Source organism: Carassius gibelio, chromosome A22, assembly GCF_023724105.1.
Source record: "Carassius gibelio isolate Cgi1373 ecotype wild population from Czech Republic chromosome A22, carGib1.2-hapl.c, whole genome shotgun sequence".
Taxonomy (NCBI): domain Eukaryota; kingdom Metazoa; phylum Chordata; class Actinopteri; order Cypriniformes; family Cyprinidae; genus Carassius; species Carassius gibelio.
Genome location: NC_068392.1, coordinates 16,699,943 through 16,721,002, shown reverse-complemented (window position 1 = coordinate 16,721,002; position 21,060 = coordinate 16,699,943). Strand labels below are relative to the sequence as shown.

The 21,060-nt window shown below is 35.5% G+C and overlaps 1 protein-coding gene across 8 annotated transcripts in view; it reads right to left on the bottom strand.

The window, feature by feature from the left end:
- LOC127943262 (dedicator of cytokinesis protein 3) overlaps positions 1-21,060 on the bottom strand; it is a 165,251-nt gene that overhangs the window by 69,664 nt on the left and 74,527 nt on the right. The window contains exon 1 of one of the 8 annotated variants that reach the window (XM_052539593.1): positions 1,995-2,304. The exons of the other annotated variants lie outside the window; for them this stretch is intronic. The gene's annotated coding sequence lies outside the window, so the exon portion shown is untranslated. Of the gene's footprint in view, positions 1-1,994; positions 2,305-21,060 lie in introns of those variants that run through there. 8 annotated transcript variants of the gene reach the window in all.

Genomic DNA, 21,060 nt, shown 5'->3' with positions numbered 1-21,060 from the left:
GTCAGTGTGTGTTTGCGTGTCTTTGCTCTGGGTCAACAAAAGGCAGTGGAAATGACAGACCATGTGGGAAGGTCGGACAGTATGGTGACATTTTCACACACACACACACACACACACAAAAAAAAAAAACCTGCAACAGACTGTTCAGAGACCTCCAACGGACCTTATATGATCTACAATATATTTGCTGCAAACATCCAAGCGAGTTGGTCAGAAAGATCAGGTTAAGCTCAAACAATATTTGATTCTTTTGAACCAATTATTTTTTAATGAAACCAATTATGATTAATAATTAATGCCATCAACAATAATGTTCAGCCATAATACAACATTATTTGACATAATCTATAATAAATAGAGAAAATAAATTGCATTTCCCTGACAAAATGAAGCATGAAATGTCAAGCAGGGACTTCTGGGAACAAATAATAACTGAATTGAGTTTTGAAAATGTATATTGAGTTCAACATGTTCATGGAAATGAAATGAATGCGCTGTGAATCAGATGTCCCAAATAGTCTAAAGATCCAGTCCAGGAATCTGAAGAAGGTGAATCTTTCCACCTTTAATTGCCATAAACACTTTAAAGTGATACACTATCTTCTGCTTAACAGTAAATTGGAAACATGATTATAAGAAGCTGCTAACTTGTGCAACCACAAGTCACTCTGGATAAAAGCTTCGGCTAAATGAATAAAGGTAAACAGCTCTTAAAGAGATAGGCAAACCATGTTCATGCTGCAAATGTGTTCTTTTTGGGGGGAAAATATTTTATTATTATAATTATTTTTGTTTATTTGTATATTTTTTATTATTTCTTAACTCACGGACCCCGCAGTTCTCTCACCTACCCCTAGGGGACTGCAAACCTCAGTCCTGGAGCTGAAACAAAAGGCTTTTGTTTTTTTAATAAGACTAAATTTTTTGTCTGAATTTTAACCTTGAAAGCCCCAGTTCACATTTACTTCAAGTATATATGGAAAAGAACAGCCAGGATATTCTTCAAAAATTTAAAGCGAAAACTAAAAGGTTCGAAATGGCATGACGATGCCTAAATGATGACAAAATTGTCATTTGTGGATGAACAGCTAAAATAAAACAAAACCCAAAAAGATATTCTAGCGAATATGGACATTCATATTGTAAAATCCTCTATTTTTGTCTATAAAAGTGTAATTAATCTTGATGAAAAATTTGTTTGGAATGACATGAGGGTGAGTACATTATGAAAAATCTCCCATTTGGGGGTCTTTTTTTTAGGGCAAAAAAGAAGCGACAAGCAAAAAAGATGAACATTAGGGAAAACGAGGCATTCATGATGCAAGATGTTCTATTTTTTCATACAAAAGCACAATTAAACTTGATGAAAAACAAGTTTAGAACGTCATGAAGTCGATTTAATGAAGGCAGAATTGCCATTTGTGGGTAAACGTCCTGTAAATGTCAAAAATAATGAAATAAAACAAGTGAAAGAGATGGAAATTCACATTGCGTAATTCTCTATTTTTCATATGAAAGTGCAATTAAACTTGATTAAAATTAGTTTAGAACAACATGAGGGTGAGTAAATTAAAGAATTGTCATCTGTAGATGAACTTGTTTTTATATGTAAAAAAAAAAAAACAACGAGGAATATAAGACGTAAATATTAGCGAATTCTGAGAATTAATGTCGCAAAATGCTCTATTTTTATTTTATTTTTTGTTTAAAAGTGCAATTAAACTTGATGAAGATGAGAATAAAGATATCGCGACATGCAACAACAGGCAAACACTTCATCGCATGTCACGACGTTACCACAGCAACCTTCATACAGCATCACGCAATGTCCAGTCTAAGGTCGTAACCCTGGTCCTGTCTGAGGGCCTGTCCGTAACTGACACAACTACGAACATGATATCTACTCTGTCAAACAAGACCAGCATGCCTTGTAAACGCCATCAACACAATACATGGTCTCAAATCATGGTTAAGAAAGAAACGCCACTACTTACCGCGACAGTCGGACACGTCTCTTCTTCAACGGCTCCCGTGCAGCCGCTCTAAACGTGTCTGTCAAATACCTCGATCCCTGTTCCTCTGCAACTGGTCTCTCCCTCTCTCGCTCTCTAGCACATGCACATTCAGACACACATTGCCACCCACGTCAACCAAGAGTGCACGCTTTCTCGAGCGGTGTGCGGTATACATGTAACTCTCTCTCTCTAACGCAACTCTAATTTATCGCAAATCTATTTTGGACAAGGAATGCAATTGCTTTCCCTCTTTCTGAAGTCTTGCTTTTCTTTCCCTCACTGTATTGGAGTAATGTAACTAGTGCTGTGTGAAGCTCCCAGCAGCCCACACGCACAAGTGCTCCCTCCCTCACCGTCTCCGAAGAAACGCAGAGGCATGCCAGGGATTCTTGCCATTGGAGGAAAGCGCTGCCAGTTTGCTTTCCAGAGCCGTACCTCCAAAACATGGTGTCTTCAGCTGACAGTGATGAGCGCTAGCCTTCACATTGAATCACTGTCAACATCATGTTAAATTATCTATGTTATGCTAATATCCAACGACTAGAATGGTACTAGTCCTTATAAAACTTTTCAGGGTGTTGTTAGGTGATTGCTTACTGTCTAAAGCAGTCATGTTAGACGCCATATTGAATTTAATGTGGATGAAAATGAGGCCTTGAGGAACAGACTTAAAAGTCTTTACAATGGCATGCACTGCATTAATGTCCTTTTTAGCACAATATTCACAACTTTCAAAATTGTTTAATGGAGAATTTTTTTTTTATTTTTTTTGGTTTTGTTTTTTGTCTGCTATAAGTGTTTTTGTTTTTCCCAGAAAGTTTCATCAGTTGAACAATGTTGTTAAACAACAGTACAATCCATTGAACACACTGTAGTTCAGTCTCTCACAATCTGAATTTTGATTCTGTCAAAAATTAAATATTGCCCTTATTAAGGTCTATTGTTAACCAAATCTAAAACTATCAAAGATTGTGGTAAAATTTTATAATAAGTTTCCATTAGTTAATGTATTTCCTAACATGAACACTCAATGAACAATAAAATTATTACAGTATTTATTAATCTTTGTTAATGTTAGTTCATGAAAATACAGTTGTTCATTGTTAGTTCATGTTTATTCACTGTGCATTTACAAGTTCATGTTAATGTTAACTAAAGTAGTTATCTAATGAACCGTATTGAAAAGTGTTACCACAATAGTTTTTTTAATGAAAAAAGCTAAAGAAGTAATATAAATTATATATAATGCAAAATAAGTAATACACACAGACTGATATATATATATATATATATATATATATATATATAAACATGGCAAAAGTAAATAACAAAATGATAATGATTGATAGACCAAAAATGAAAATAGTAAAACAAAAGCTATATCAAAATATTGATATAACTAAATAGTATATAAAAAATAATAAAAAAACACACATATAGTGCTCTGTCAGGTTTAATTTAAACATAATATATATACATAATATATATATATATATATATATATATATATATATATATATATATATATATATATATATATATATATATATATATATATAAATATAAATTTATATTGTTTTTTTTTGTTGCTAAATATTACATTTAAATCTTATTAAATTATTTGTCTTTTTAAAGTTTAACATTAAGTTAGCATTAAATGACAACAAAGTTCAACACTGAGCATCAAGTATATCCAACACTGACAATACTGAAAAAGAGGATCTTTAAAGCATTATAAATATGCTAAAAATAACCTAGAAAAGTAACAGCAAACCTCTGCTTAAAAGACCGTATGATTCGAATATTCATGTTCAAACATCTCTTAGCGCTTTCCTTAGCCAACACCTCTAATGTGCTCGCTTTATTTATTTATTTTTAATTTATTTTTTTCCTGATTCCACTGAGATAAGCAACCAACGTAGGATCTTGGCAAGCTAACAATGTTCAAAGAAAACTATGGTGTGCTACCTACAATCACCGTGATTAGACATTGCTGCTCTAAAGCGATGAATCAAATCCAAGCCTACAATCTCAGGCTATTCTGTCCAGGTGCAGCTTGTTCAAACATGGTTTCCAGAAAGGCTTCGTCAGATTAAGAGGCTGATATTCTCACTCATGGATGGGCATTACAAATTGTGTGAGTCCTTGAAAACAGCAAGAGATCCACAAGAAGACACACACTAGCTGAGCGAGGCATCTGTGCGGCCATACTGTTATGGAGGACCAGTCAGTCTGCAGCACTGATGCTCAAATGCATCCACATTGTGGGTGTGAATTTACACTTGCCACAAAAAAACTTTTTGGGCTGTTGGGCATCTTGGAGGAGTTGAGTTTCAAAAGATGTTATTTATGCATGTGCTTTCAATTGTATTTGAAGAAACAGTAATTAAAATAAAAAGAAAAAAAGCACACAAAGTGTGGGTCACATTTCACCTAAATATTGGACAAGAAAAGACAAAAATGAAATAACTTTTTCCATAAAGAAAATGAGGCCAATTTTACGATAATACAATTGTTTTATAAAAGAATATGTTTCAGAAAAGTTAAGCATAATTTAGTGCAAAATTCCTTTGACTATTTTGTTTTTGTAAGTTTGAACATCAGTGTTTTTCATAAGCTGTGCATTTTAGTAAAATAAGCATTTGTTTTATATCAGAATTAATTAGAGCAGTACATCAAACTACATAGACATATTAAATGCAAATAACTGAAATACTATATAAGTTGTGTATTTAATGAATATATGGTATATTATAAAAATATTTTAGACATTGTCCACGTTCTTATTTACATGAAAGGCTTGTTGCAATCAATCAATCAATCAAACCAACCAACCAACTTCATTTAGTTTAACCAAAATATAATCTTAAGACATTTTTTTAATTCTTTCCATTGGTTTTGGAGTTGAATGTGACCTATTTTTTTATTTTTTTATTTTTTTTAAATTGAATTAGAAATACTGTGAAGTGATTCATTTCTACAGCACTCTCACAGGTAGTCCCGCCCTAAACTCACACCATTGGTTGAGTCAGTCAGGTGACTAAAACAAGGAAATTGCAATTCAGTTTAGTGCCAACAGAGGTGCACAAATGACACACTTGAAGGCAATTACTTTAGAGGAGCAAAACATTGGTACTGAGAACACTGAACATTTCGACTGAGAACATTGTGTTTCGGAATATATAAAGGTTGGACAGAAACAGCTGCAAAAATACGTTCAAAATAATCCTGGATGATAATGTGAGGAGTTGGGGGTGGAATGAGCCACAATGCATCATACACAGATTGTGAGAGAGCTTTCCTTTGATAAGTAGAAGAAAAAAATGGTTTAGAGCAGAATGCAATTGAGGTCTTGTTCTTGCTTTTCCATATCTGTGTGTCTGTAAACCAAGTTTACAGCAGGAAACATTCACAAAACTCTAAAACTGGAATGTTCAGCTCTGAACGGATATATAGAGATCACTAAGAAAGCTGCAATTCTGCAATTTCACTACACAAATGGGCCAGAAAATCCAGGGGTTTGTAGATAGGAGTTGACGCATTGGAATGCAATACAGGAATCTTCTATGAAGAAGAACCATCATTTCAGAACGAGTCACATGTCTTGCTTATCTTTAGTAATGGATTGAGACGTGACAGTCAAACATAGAGCAGAAAACACCCTCCTCCATCTTATCTTTTGTCACTGTGACTCTAAATATAAAGCACATTCAAGCCCAGATATGTGTGCTGTAAACCTGTTGGGCATGCTTCTCCTTTATGCCAGAATTCACCGAATGTTCCAGCTGAATGAGTCACTCCGAGTGAATCATCATCATCCCGAGTCTCAGAGCTGTGCAGAACCTAGAGACTCCGCTTATACTGTATTACACACCTCCCGTCCCGCCATCACACATCTTCCCCCATCATCGGACTGTAGCTGATCTAATATTGGGGATTTCTATACACATACATCGCTAAAACATCCATTTGGCGTAACCATTTGCATTTGGAAGATGATGTTTTATTGTAATATGACATGAGCAAGAGCTGTTGGTTTAAATATCAGTATGGTCGCGATTTGTTCGTTAGCATTAGACTGCCGGTAATTTACACTGATATTATGACCAACAGCATGATTGCATGATATTGCTTTTACACTACAGTTCAATACAAAAAAGAAAGGAATGCATTTTATATTCATTATAATATAAACGTTGTATAATTTATACATTATAAACATGCATAATAATACTGTATAATATCTATTATGTCATATTTTAAAATTATAAATATTGAATTAACGATATAATCACAGTATGAATGGATTATATTAATACTTATATTGAATACAATACATATTTAATTTTAGACACAATATTCCCAGTTACTTTTACTTTGTTTTTGATTTGTTAATGAAAGAGTGTCTAAACAAAGCCCCATAAGGATCATCCATTGCATGTTTCTGAGCAACACGCAGGCGTTCGCGAATGAATCTGTTTTCAAATGAATCTGTTGAATGAATAATCCAATGATTCAATCATAAAGAGAGCAATTGTTATAATTTGAAGGGTTTTGAACGAATCAGTTTAGTGAATAATTAAATGATTTAATTAAATGATCACTAGTTTAATTCCTGAATTAATCTGTTTTATTTTTAGTATTATTATTATTATTATTTAGTTATTTTTAACAAATGAATATGTCAGTGTTTCAGTTGAGGGAAGGATTCAATGATTCACTCATAAAGACAGTCACATGTTTTGTTCCTGAATCAAACCGTTGTTTTTGAATAAATCGGTTGAGTGAATGATTATTTACTCACAAAGAGGCTCACTTGTTTCGAAATGGTGCTTTTGAACAAAACAATTCAGTAAATGACTCAAACTTTTAAGTCCTGAATGAATCAGTCTTTTTAAACAAATATTTCAATGATTTGTTCATTAAAACAATTACTTGTTTCAAAATCTGAACAGATAAGTGTTTTAAAATGCATCTGTTGAGTCAATGATTCAATGATTTGCTAATTAAAACAGTCACTTGTTTAATTTCTGACCAAATCAGTGTTTTTGTCTGAATCGGTTGAGTGAATTATTCAATGACTCGGGCATAAAGACAGTCAGTTGTTTCATTCCTGAATTAATAAATATTTCTGAACAAATCTCTTAAATTACTCATTCAATGAATCACCTATAATGAAATTGTTGCATTGTTATTAGCTAATAAGCTCAAATAGAAAACAACATAGTATCCACACACCTTATGGAGACACTTTATAGTTTTGTTTAGTTTTTTCTAAGTTTTAAGGGTTGTGAAAACTCTTCGATATAGCAAAACCATGAATCATTCATATATTCCACAGAAACACTAAGACTGGAAATAACCCTCAATTTGAGATGCCTGCAGACGGTCTAATGTGTTTTTCCTCTTGCATTGATGCATGATAACCCAGGCTTTCATTTTCATACTTGTGGGAGGCTCAGATCAAAAATACCAAAAAGAATGATTATCGCAAAGTATTGTCTTTTGGTGATCAAGTGGAAAAACTCCCTCTTGTTTCCTTTCCTCATCTTTTTTTACACCACAAACACACTCAGACTATCCGTCAGGTCATCTCCGGGCGTCTCCTGTTCTCTCGCTTCGCTCATCGGTGATTGATAACACAACTGCACAACTAGTTGCTTAGCAACCTTTCAAAGAACTGCAGGGCAACGCAAGATAATTTCAGACGCTCCGCAATAAAACTATCTGCATTAGCAAACACATAGCACTTATTAAAAGTAAACTGCTATTTTGAGCACTTTATCTGGATAACACAATGTAATGTTGAATGCTATCATAAGTGTGCATGTTAAACCGATCTGATTCAGTCAGTGAACGAGTCATTATACTTATTCAAACCAGTTGTCTTTTTGAGACTCTTAAATCAACCAGATCAGACTGGGCCAGTCTTAACGACAGCACAGTGTTAAAGGAGACAACAAACAAGCTGAAACATTATCATTAAGCTCAGTTAACAGTAGTGCTAAATGCTAAAAATACACAGGAAGTGGAGTAGGGTTGCTTTGGGAAGGCGGTGATACGCCTCATTCTGAGTACAAGCTGTGCAGAAAGAGTTCTCTGGATCCTCGTGGCTCTGGAAAACTCCAGTTCATCTTTTTGTGGTCGAGACGCCCTGCTGCGGCCATTTGTGAAATTTGCTTAGACGAAGTGGGCAGCATGGTGGGCTAGAACAGAAGAGAAACTGAAACAGAGGCTGAGGAGGCATACAAAAAATATGGCTAAAAAATAGAAACTTAAGATTGCTGAAGAACTCATGGTATTGATTTTTTTTAAAACTTGTGCTCTTTGTTTTTTCCACAGGCAGAAAGGGAGCTTAGGCTGTGGGTTTGCATTTCTATTAAATTCATACAAAATACTGTTTAGTCAAAGAGGTCAAGACCATTTTCCAGACTTTCTCTGAACTTTAGATTTAAACACATTGTTTAACAAAATTTAACTCATATACTTACACATATATGAGATTTTCAATACATGTAGATATATATATTGGAGACGTAATAAAGATAAATGTTACCAAAATTTGGGACATGTTTGAATACAATGGAGGGCCAAATTACTCAAAATTAATCAGAAAATTAATTTTATTAGCAATTTAATTATTTGCTAGTAACTCTCTTTGAGCGAATCATTGAAACATTCACTCAACCAATTTGTTGAAAACACTGATTCTTTCAGGAATGAAACAAGTGAGTCTTTCTGAGCAAATCGCTCAATTCTTTAGATGTCTGGCATGTAAAAAAATACTCAAAATCAATTAATTGAATTCAGATTAATGTAACTTTTTTTTTATTATCAATCTAAATATGTACTTAACAGTTCACTCAGGAATGAAATAAGTAACTATCTTTATCACTGAATCATTTAATCAACTGATTTTGTTTAAAAACAAATCACTCAACATTGAATCATTATTATTTTATTACCGTATTTTCCGGACTATAAGTCACACTTTTTTTCATAGTTTGGCTGGTCCTGCGACTTATAGTCAGGTGCGACTTATTCATCAAAAATAATTTGACATGAACCGAGAGAAAATATTACCGTCTACAGCCGCGAGAGGGCGCTCTATATTGCTCAGTGCTCCTGTAGTCTACACTGAAAACATAGAGCGCCCTCTTGCGGCTGTAGACGGTAATGTTTTCTCTTGGTTCTTGGTTCTAAATTAATGCGACTTATAGTCCAGTGCGACTTATATATGTTTTTTCCCTCATCATGACGTATTTTTGGACTGATGCGACTTATACTCAGGTGCGACTTATAGTCCGAAAAATACGGTAAGTTTAATTATGTGTATTTATTGCAAGTAATTTTGCGCTCCATATAATGCAGTTGAAATTACGACTTGTATAATTGAAATACTTTAACAAATTGCATGTTAATAAACAAATAATATAATATAATATAATATAATATAATATAATAATATATATTTATTTTTATTTTAACTTAACAGGTTGAAAGAGTCAATGGTTTGATTTTGTGTAGGTGTCATATCTAGTCTTACGGTTCTGTCAACACAAATAAATTCTAGGACACTGAATCTACATGTTTCCAAACCAACAAGAAAACCTTTGTTTAACATAATTGGGCTTCTCTCTTAAGTGTCTGCTTTCCTCTGGTGCGCTGAGTGTGTTCAGACAGCATCAAAGCAACGCTCAAGCACTTTAGAACAGGACACTCAGTTCACGAGCGTCTGGTACACTGACGTCTGCAAGGATCTAGCTCTGTTCTGTTACCTAAGATCTGAGGCAAAAAGACATTTCACAGGCTTATCTGGACAGGGGTCCACATACACGGATCGCCCCCTCACCTCTGCAGTAACTGCCACTGGAGAGGGGGTTGCCTTAGTAACAGTAATTTGGCAGGTTAGTCAGACACTATGCGCTAGCCCACACAGTTCACTGACACCATGATTCTTGCTGTCGGGCAGACAGAGGCGTTAGTACCAAAAGAGGCCAGTAATGACAGACGATTTGCAGCTTCATTGGAATATAAGATCAGTATTTGAGTTTGTTTTAGCACACAAGGGACTTTAGGCTAATATGTGAGACTTTAATAACTCCATAATGATTTTCTGTAATGAAAATGAATGAATAATTAATGAAAGTCTTTAAGTGATTTAGTTTATCATTTCAAACCTGTACGATTTTTCCTGTATGAAAAATCCTTAGTTTTTGAAACTCATTTGTGCAGATGCATCACACAACACATGCAAGAAGCAATGACGTTTTGATTGGCAGTGAAACATGTCAATTATTCTGTAAAAAAGTAATATTATCAATCTATAACAATCTTTTAGTTTCATATAAAGACAATGATAAAGACAATGTCTAATTTGTTGAATGAAATAAAAACAGCTTGGACATTCTGCAAAATATCTCCTTTTGGGTTCCACATAAGAAAGTAAGTCATACAGTTTTGGAACAGGAGAATAAACTGTATTAATTGTTTCTTTGTATTATTATATTATCATTATATCATACATTAGTATCAAGTTTTGCATACACACAATTAAGGAATGGATGAATGAATCAAAGAATCAAAAATTAACTATATATTATTTATTTCATTGAAAATGTATGTTGTATTATCATGCTATAAATATAAATATAAATATAATATAAAGTTTAATGTGCACCAAAAATAAAATACAACTGAACAAAAAATATTAAAATAAAATGAACTAAAAATTTAATAAGCTATATAATTTAAAATTATTACTTACATACTACTTTATTATATATTTTGTTAAATCTACAAAAAACTAAGTAAAGATACTTCTAAACTATATAATTAAGCTAGATTTTTTCTTTATTTATTTTTGAAAATTAAATTATCGTGTTATCACATATTACTATTAAGTTTTGTGAAACAATAAAAAACCTAGTGACTGAATTATGAGGAATATCTGAGACTGAAGGGAGGCCCAAAAATGTATCTGGAAACTTCCGTTACACTTAAAATGTCTGAATGACATTATTTTGACAGCAAATGGCATCATATTCAGTTTTTAATGATGTTGCGAGTCATTCTTAATAAAACTCTTGTCAAGTCTTCTACAAATGTCCCCTATCAAGTGTGTAGGGAACACTGAACACTGCACTGGGACCCTAGAGATAGAAGCTATTTTTGACATTTTGGACGAGATATTTTTGAAGATGTTGTTTGACCATGTGTGTCAAAGCCATTTGTATGACTTTTTAAACTGACAAAAGTCGCACATCTACAGTAGCAATTCACAAATAAGCATCTCTGCACTTTTGATGTCAACAGGAACTGCACTGAACTAAACCTGGTATAAAATCATGACAAGGCCTACAGCCATCTAACACAGAGCCTTATGGTGTATTCACACCAAGCGCAAATTTTATTTATTAGTAGATTACATACAAAGTCAATGCAAAGATGCGAACAGATGCAAATTTGCGCCAGGCGATGCGAATGACAAGAAATGCGTGACGAATTTGTCGCGAACACAAGATATTAGCCTCAATCCAGTTGTTCACGCAACTTCAAAAAATTCAACTCGAGCTGAAAATTTGCGTGATGCGTTCTTGCACAAGCCAATCAGCCAAGAGCTTATTGGTACATCTGTCTGAATCAGAAAATGGAGGAGCCCATTATTGTAGCTGTTTGCGGGCTCCCCGAAATCTATGATACAACTTGACCGAGATGTGTGCGCCTCTGTATGGTGCTGTGAACCTATACACATCTGCGTTTTTTCCTGCGTTTTTGGGACTTACACAACAGGTACAAAGCAGCCATCGTATTTATCCTCACTATGGTTAAACTCAAAGGATGTTTTTCGCCTCACTTGTACGAATAAAAACACAATAAAAGCATGAAATGTACGCACCATTATACCATCTGTAGCATTTCTTCAAAATACCCAGGGTAATGTCCTTAGGATGTTGTCTACTTAGCATCTGGCCTTCCTCAACACTTTGTCATGATGCTTTTGAATTATCGCATCTATAACAGCGCCGCAATGTCATAATTATTGTTGGTTAACTAATTGATACTGGATGTAATTTGGGTCAAAATTAAGCGCTGTGCCATTTTACTTATTTTGACCAAAATCACATTACGACTTCCCAAATTGTATCTCAGCCGGAGGCAGGATCCACCAAAGTGGAACCGTGAGACTGGAATGAAACCAGTATGTGAATCCTGTCTGAAGGCAGCCGTTTGATTTTTGTGGATTGACTTTGTGGTATTTACAATGTAAATTTGTTGAGTCCTATAATGTGCAAGGAAGGATTTATCATAAACGAGTCGCCAGTAGCACATTACAGTGTGTAGAAGTGGAAGGGAGTCATTTTCTTGGGGAACGCGTGATAGGAGACATTAATCATGTTGGTTATAACCATTGGTGTATTCCAGGATCCTTTTTTTTTACACTATGGTGGTTTGACTTTCATATACATTTATCCAAAGTGACTTTCAGTGCGAGTCTCATGAAACTTGTCAAGAATATTTCATATTTTAGTCCAATATTAACAACAACAAAATTAGATTATATTTTTGCGTGAAGCCAAATATTAGGACTAATATATATATATATAAAAATGTATCTGTGACAATTATAGTGTCAGGATCCCAGTTAATGTTCCCCTGTCTTGGTTTTGTGAAATCTTATTTTGAAATGTTCTCATTCGTCATTGTTTCTGTGTTCCCTTGTTCCTTTGCCCATCTTGTTAGTTTCTATAATAATTGATTAGCTCCTCCCTCCTTGTTACCTCATTATCCTGTCAGTATATAACTCAGTCTCACACCACCATTCACTGTCGAGTATTGTTTAGCTCATGTTTAGTCTTGATTCCTGCCTTTTCTTACCTTTCTGTTTTGCTCTTGGATTACCCTGTCTAGATATTGTTTGCTGGAGATCAACCACGCCTGTTTTTTTGGATTATTCTCTAGTCTCACCCATACCATACCTGTTTGACATTGTTTCAACCATGCCTGTGTCATTAGCCTCATGTCTTATTTGGTCAAAAGTTACATATAGTTTGTGTTTGTAACAAGATTTCATGCACTAGAGTTTCGGGCCAGCGTGAGAATATTAGATACAAATAATGGACTTTATACTGACACCTATATAGCAGCATGCAAAAGGTTTACAATGACAATATACAAATACATTCACAATCATATTTGCCACAGATAAAACAAATGTAAAAAAATTAATAAAAATGAAATAATCTTAATATTTCTGAAAATAAATGCAGAATGCTAGCATAGAGTTAAAAGGTTGCCATCTGAAAGCTGACCTCCTCGAGAAACTTCTGCATGTTGGAAATACAGTGAGTTAACTTTAACACACCAACACTTTCAAAGACACTCTGAGTGCCACAGTTCACCTCTGTCTTTCCTAGAAACATGACACTGAAGCCAGGAAGAGGTGTCATAATCAGAACGTGTGAATTCCTGCAGAATTCACCACAACCTGGCACCACGATGGGCCGCAGGCTGTGTCACCACACATTTTGCCTTCGCGGGGTCATGACCCCTCAGCATCTGTACAAGTCACATTCACTACATGTACAGTCCAACACAGGCTAATGTAGTATGAAAAGTGTTAAAGAGCAATCAGCTGGAGGGAGAAAAGCTACTAGTAAAATGCATTTGCCATTGTTGGCCCGATGGCGAGCGACGGCTGGGCTAGTTTGTTTGGTGTGTTACACTCGTCGGCTCACATCGGTGTCAGTCTGCCTGATTCAACACGTTGAATCGGCGTCTGGGACATCTGGGTTGTCTGGGCCGTAGGCGAGAATGAGAGTTCTGATGGGATGTTCAGTTAAGCGAATGAGTCAGTTCAGAGAATTAAAGCAAAAGTGATAAAAACACGCATGTGAATGAAGATGGTACAAACAGAAGGCTCTTTAAATGTTACATGATCTTTCCCAATCATTCTTACACGCAAAAGTGTTCAAAACAACATAAGCCACTTAAAATGATTAACGTTATTAACGTTAATGATATTCGAAATTGTAAGCAAGCGCTGCTTTGTTTACATTTTGTATATCTGTGTTTATCTCGTATATCTTTGTTTTGGTATCTCCTTTTGAATGACGAATATATACTATTAATAGCTGCTGATATGAACAGCTCATTCCTCTCAGGCATGCGCAGAATGCACGTGTTAGTTTGCCTTCGGCTGTAGTTTGTGCGGTGTTCCAGCACAGCTTTTTGGTCTGATTCTGCCGTCGCGAGGCAACAGCACCGTTGGCTTTCGTCGCCGCTAGTTCTTTGAAGTTGCCTGGGTGTGTCCCGGCCTTAAGCTTACTTAAGTCAGTGGAGCAAGTGTCAGGAGGGAACATGTTGACAGCCATTTATGTTGACCCTGTTGACAGCCATTAATGCATACTTGAATTTGTTGTTCTGTAGCATATGCAGCAAAAATATATATTGGTGGTTTATTCCTTAGTTACAGTTTAATATTTATTTTTTTGTTATTTAATTGAAAACCACTGGACTAGTGGACTTTGCATGCTGAGCCACACCACATGCCTACAGGTATATAAGGCCGCTCATCTACCTCTTCCATCCTTACCCCTCTCGACATTCCCCACGTTGAGAGAGTGATTGCCTGTAAACTGTTGGGGGCTTTCGCTGCCAAAGCTTTAAGAAGCTGCTGGCCAAGCTGCCTATGCCCTGCATGCCATGACTATCCTGCATGTCCACATTAGTGGTCTAGGAGCGCCATCTCTGGCTAAACCTGGCCAAGATGAGAGACATCGACAAAGGTTGCTTTCTCGATGCTCGCATCTCCCTGGGGGACCTGTTCGGCAACACTGTCGAGGACTTTGCCCAGCAGAGTGAGGCCATTCAACACATCTTGAGTGCTTCAACCTGCTCATCGCCATGGGTACATCCCTGCGTCCTCCACACCGGCTCTCCTAGCGCAGGAGAGTGGCGCCCCCCTGCTCTTCAGGAGCTGGCGGAGAGAGCACCACTATTTCCCCCGGAAGAGGGCTGGGTGGAGAATCTTCAGTTTTCTTTTTGTCCTGCACTGGTCCAACAGACAGCGATACCCACATTTTCAATGAAAGACAAATTTTTCCTTTCCTCTGAGTGGCAAGGCTCGTGGGTTGACAATGAGTGTCCAGGAACACGGGGAGTTTTGATGTCATGACTCAGAATGTGATGCTTTCTGGGCCATCCAACACAACTCCCCATTGCAGCACCACTGCAGGTACGTTGACTGTCCCTTTGGTGCCACTCGTAGGGAGTTTGGGGGACTGCACTGGTTATACTCCCATGGCGCCACGGTACACATCATGTCACCATCACACCGATGTGTCGCCAAGGTCAGTGAATCAATTTTAGGTAAAAAAAACAACAACAAAAAAACCCCATAAAACAACACAGATTAAATACAATAACTCATGCACGTTCAAATTCACCGCTGCCGTAATGTTAACAGTTTTATTAAAATGTCCTATGTTACGTCTGTTTTTATATTGTTTATCGACAGTAACGTTATACATATGTATATTGTTTGGATTAACTAGACGAGTAGACAGACATGAATATTCATCGTACTGAAAATAAGTAAATATTGTTAGCTGATGCTAACTGTCTAGCTAACAAGCTTGTTAGTGCTAAGTTGATGTAATTTTTATAATGTCCAAATATTTTTATTCAGCCATATATATATATATATATATATATATATATATATATATATATATATATATATATATATATATATATATATAGATAGATATAGATTACATCTGGTTAGAAAAGAAAGGATGTGATGTTCAGAACATGGTAACTACAGTAATTATCAGTGGGAAGAGATGCACCCCATTTGTCCAGGGGTGTTTTTAAACCACAGACAAGATTTGAGAAGGAAAAAATCATTATGAAATTTTTTTATTATTTTTTTCCTTAAAATGTTCTTCCTAACTTCAGGCCTTATTATCATGTCATATATACAGTACAGACCAAAAGTTTGGACACACCTTCTCATTCAAAGAGTTTTCTTTATTTTCATGACTATGAAAATAGTAGATTCATACTGAAGGCATCAAAACTATGAATTAAAACATGTGGAATTATATATGGAATTATATACATAACAAAAAAGTGTGAAGCTGAAAATATGTCATATTGTAGGTTCTTCAAAGTAGCCATCTCATGCTTTGATTACTGCTTTGCACACTCTTGGCGTTCTCTTGATGAGCTTCAAGAGGTAGTCACCTGAAATTGTCTTCCAACAGTCTTGAAGGAGTTCCCCGAGAGATGCTTAGCACTTGTTGGCCCTTTTGCCTTCTGTCTGCGGTCCAGCTCACCCCTAAACCATCTGGATTGGGTTCAGGTCCGGTGACTGTGGAGGCCAGGTCATCTGGTGCAGCACCCCATCATTCTCCTTCTTGCTCAAATAGCCCTTGATGCCTTCAGTGTGACTCTACAATTTTCATAGTCATGAAAATAAAGGAAACTCTTTGAATGAGAAGGTGTGTCCAAACTTTTGGTCTGTACTGTAACTTCGATGTTCTGTAAAACAACTAACTTTAAATTACTTTTTTCTTACTGGTGAAAATCAGATGGTCATCTCTGTTTTCTCTCAGGTACATCACAGTGTAAGCTTCACAGTGAACATTACTCTCATCAGCGTAGTCCATATCAACAACAAAAATATATCTTGACTCCATATAGTGGTTATTTTGGAAAAAAATCCAAGGTATTTTGAACAGTAGGATTATAAAAAAAAATGTGCTAATATAAAATTAAATTAAGTAGCCTATATAAAATTGCAAACATCTATCTTGCAGTACTTTTTTACTTAAATACATAAAAAATTTAGTACTTTTGTACTTTCACTTGAGTAAAATTGAAAAAGGAGTACTTTTACTTTTACTGGAGTAATATTTTACCATATGTATCTGTACTTTTACTCAAGTACTTGATTTGTGTACTTCGTCCACCACTGGTCCCGTGATTGTGCAGGTCTCTAATAGGAAGGTGCCTGTTATAATGTTATAATGTTATGAGGCTCTGGACTCTGAGCATAACTTGTTTTTCTATAAAAACATGAATGTCCTGGCAGTGAAAAATGACTTGTTGTATATTTAATTTAACTACATTAATGTTATTACATTACTATATATATATATTTATATATATATATATATATATATATATACACACGCACACACACACACACGCACAAACACACACACACACACACACACACACATATATATATATACATATATATATATATATATATATATATATATATATATATATATGTGTGTGTGTGTGTGTGTGTGTATAATGTATATGTACGTACAATAAGGCAAGAAAACACATGACAAACCAATAACCAGAAGACAAAACAAGGCAACACAAAACACAAGATGAAAAAACACCACATAACAAACTAATAATCAGAAAAAAAAACTTGTGACATAAACACCCCCCCCCCCAAAAAAAAAAAAAACACAAAACAAAAACTCAAGATGAAACAAAAGCATGAAACAAAACATAAGATAAACTAATTAACAGAAAACAAAACAAAATCCAAGACAAAGATAAAAACACAACAAATCAAATGTTTTTTTTTTTTTTGCTTTCTGTCTGAACAAAGACCAAAATCAAATAATGTATTATACACATGACACTATTCAATAGCCATCACTCTTCAACAAATAGCTGCAAGACCACATGCTTACCATTGAAAATCCTGCCCAAATGAAACATGGCCATTCTGAAATGAACCACGTCTAGACGTGACTAGAAAGGTTTTCCAGTGCGGGGAGCATGAGGTGGGCTATGAGTGACAGTTAACCAGGACGAAATGACAGTGTGACATGAGGTTTCATCACACTGATGAAAAAAAAAAAAAAAACTTTCACACATGCGCTCCAACATCTTTGTTGGTTTGCACTGCAGGCAACATTGCAGATGGGGGTTGCACCAAACAGGTCTTGATGTGAACAAAACAACTGCCTGTGTGTTAAAAGATCCCAGCTGAAGCATTAAAGCAGCATGTTACATGTGCTTGAGTGCATCAATAACATATTTTATGGAATGCACAAAAGTCACAAATAAAGACCTTTTGATTTGGTGATTTATTCAGACAAACAGCAAAATATATATTTTTTATTGCTTTGTATTTTCTTTTTGTTTAATTTGAAGGTATTTGGTTTATATTAGTTTTGTTTTGCACTTCTGGTTTTGCTTTGTTTTCTGCTGAAATTTGTTTAGCTATTTGTACCCTTAACAGAAATACTACTACTACTAATAATACATACACACACACATACACATATATATATAATCTTATTTTACCAAGTGGTGGTGTTTTAATGAAAGTGTTCCAGGCAAGTAGAAGCACACTGACAGCTGTATTTAGCGTTAAGATGACAGGCTGACCGCATGCTTAAGCGACTGTGACAGAACAGCGTTTCGAAGCATGTTACAGAACAATCTTTAAGCTAGTGTATGATCTTTCATAAACTCATGGCAAACATGAGAGCTTACGAGAAAAGCAACAATGTTTGATTTTGTCAACAAAATAATGGTAACACTTTCTATGAAGCCCGTATTTCAACTCCGTACGTCTCGCTCCAACTCAACACTTTTTGCGTCGCTTTTTGACGAAAAGGGTACCACTTTAGCATAATTTTCAATGTGCAGGGTCACCCATTGCTTTAAATAAGAAATCCTTAGCATCAATATTCTGACTCAAAAGGCTTATCGACATGATTAAATTATATATTGGGCAATAATATTGCCATTATTGCATGATGTGGTATAATTTTTCAATGTAAACAGTCACAACAGTTTTTTTTTTTTTATAATTATTATATTATTATTTTATAATCTTATAATTTATTATAAATACAGGCTTCATAGAAAGTGTTACCAATAATTTTTTTAAGTCAGATTATCAGTGTGGATTAAATACAGTCTATGCTAGAAACGAGAGACAGACAGACATGAATGTTGCTAAAACCTATTTCTTGAGAGTTTAGATACTGTCGTGAGTGACTGGTGTACAGGAACTTTTCCATAATCTGAGGAGAGAGGCAGGTAATGTCATAAAAGATAGCATTACTTTGCATAATCGCTGTAGGTCATTTTAACTTGGAGCCTCAAGATGTTTAGCAAATATATGCATGACTAAGCCCTAAAACACTTCAAATATGCACATATTTTGCTGAGGTCACTCGTACAGTATGTTCTGTGACAAACTTTAGTGGTAACTGACGCTTTGAGGATTTTCATCTCATGACACAACACTTCACTGTCACTCTGCACTACCCAGAAACAAACTTCATCCCAATACGGCCGAGAGTGCAGATCAATCACAAGTCTCCCAGTGATTTGGGCGTCTGCCACGACACTCTCTGTGAGAAATAGCACCATAGATATGTATAGGTAGATTCCCCATTCGACTGTGCCAAGCACGTAGATGCATCCACCTTCTTTAACGGTCAATTATGGTGAATGACGTCAAGTTGACCCTACAAATATGAGGCATCTACAGTACAAATACATATCTATGATCACAGTCAGACTGTCAGAGTGGAGGCTTTGGTCTGAGTCCCAGATACATTGAGATCTCAGCTGAGACAGTTGTTGTTACTATCATTATAACAAGCGTTTCCACGTGACTGGATGCTTGTTGTCTTGTCCACATTTCCCTAACCGGAGCCGCGGAGCGTGAATCTTCACTATCAGCTGAGCCTCGGCCTCACGATGCTCGGTGTTCGCCTTGTTATGCAACCCAAATCAGTCCGAATTAGTCGTCCTCGATTCAGCCGACCACCAAATTAGTGTTGATTTCCTGAGCCGCATTACGAGTGCTGTCAGAATCCTGGAAGCCTTATTACAAGCTTTCATGTCTGTGAATTGGTGATGATTGAGAACAAAAAGGTGTTTGAGGAAACACGTTATGGTTTAAAAATAGTCCTCAGAGGAAAATGCAAAAACAAGCTTCTTTTCTCTGATGTGATGTGTGCTGGAAAACGGCAAAAAACATTTAATCTGTCTCTAAGAATCCTTAAAATGAGATCGAGAAAAATTTATTTTCAGAGACTATACTGTAATTTCAAATTACATTTTTTCCCTCCATTGTTTTTTTCTTGTTCTAAGCATAAACCTTACTAATTTTGTGATATTTAAACACAATAGGTCAACAGACAGACACAAACATTTATTCTCTGAAAAACCACCACCACTACTACTACTACTATAGCCAATTTAACAACTACACAATTCATAATGTGTGCTTGTAGTTAATAAATGGATAATTAATGTGTGTACCAAAAAAATAAATGCTGTGTCATCTTTATACTGAGCAGTAGATGTTCAAAATGGCAGTAAGAAATGATGAATGATATGAATCAACGTAGTTAAAATCTCTGTGGTTACATCATGTCTGACATCTCTAAAACCTCCAGAGTCGGAGAGAGAGAGAGAGAGAGAGAGAGAGAGAGCACTCTATTGTCATGTCGTACACTAATGCTTGGTAATCCTCAGTACAGGCTTACATAGAGGGCTCTGTCAGATCTCATAGAGTTTCTGTGTGAGGAGAGCAGCGCATTCAAGACTTCCACAGAGCATCTTCTGCCTAATCATTATTCACATCTTTGCTTTAAGCAACTTAAAAGTGCTCGTTCAAATTCATTCATTAAGATAACAAAATTCTGAAAAGCTAATATTTGCATTTCGGAGAGAGGGCAAAGAAAAACAGAGAATAAAACATTTGCACATTTCTCAATGTCCATGCATCTGACTTTATAAACCGGCAGTCCTGCCTACAACTCGTGCCATTGGTTGAGCCAGGAGAGGACACAATGCACCTCATTTGTGTAACTCAAGCATAGGAACTTCATTTCCAAATCATTCATAAAACTGTTCTTATTCTATTGAATATTCGATTCATAAGTTCATTCTGCTCATGATGTTCATAACCAATTGTACAGCATATCAATTCTCAAACTGTGTGATTCATAAATCAATCATTACCAATCAAGCTATT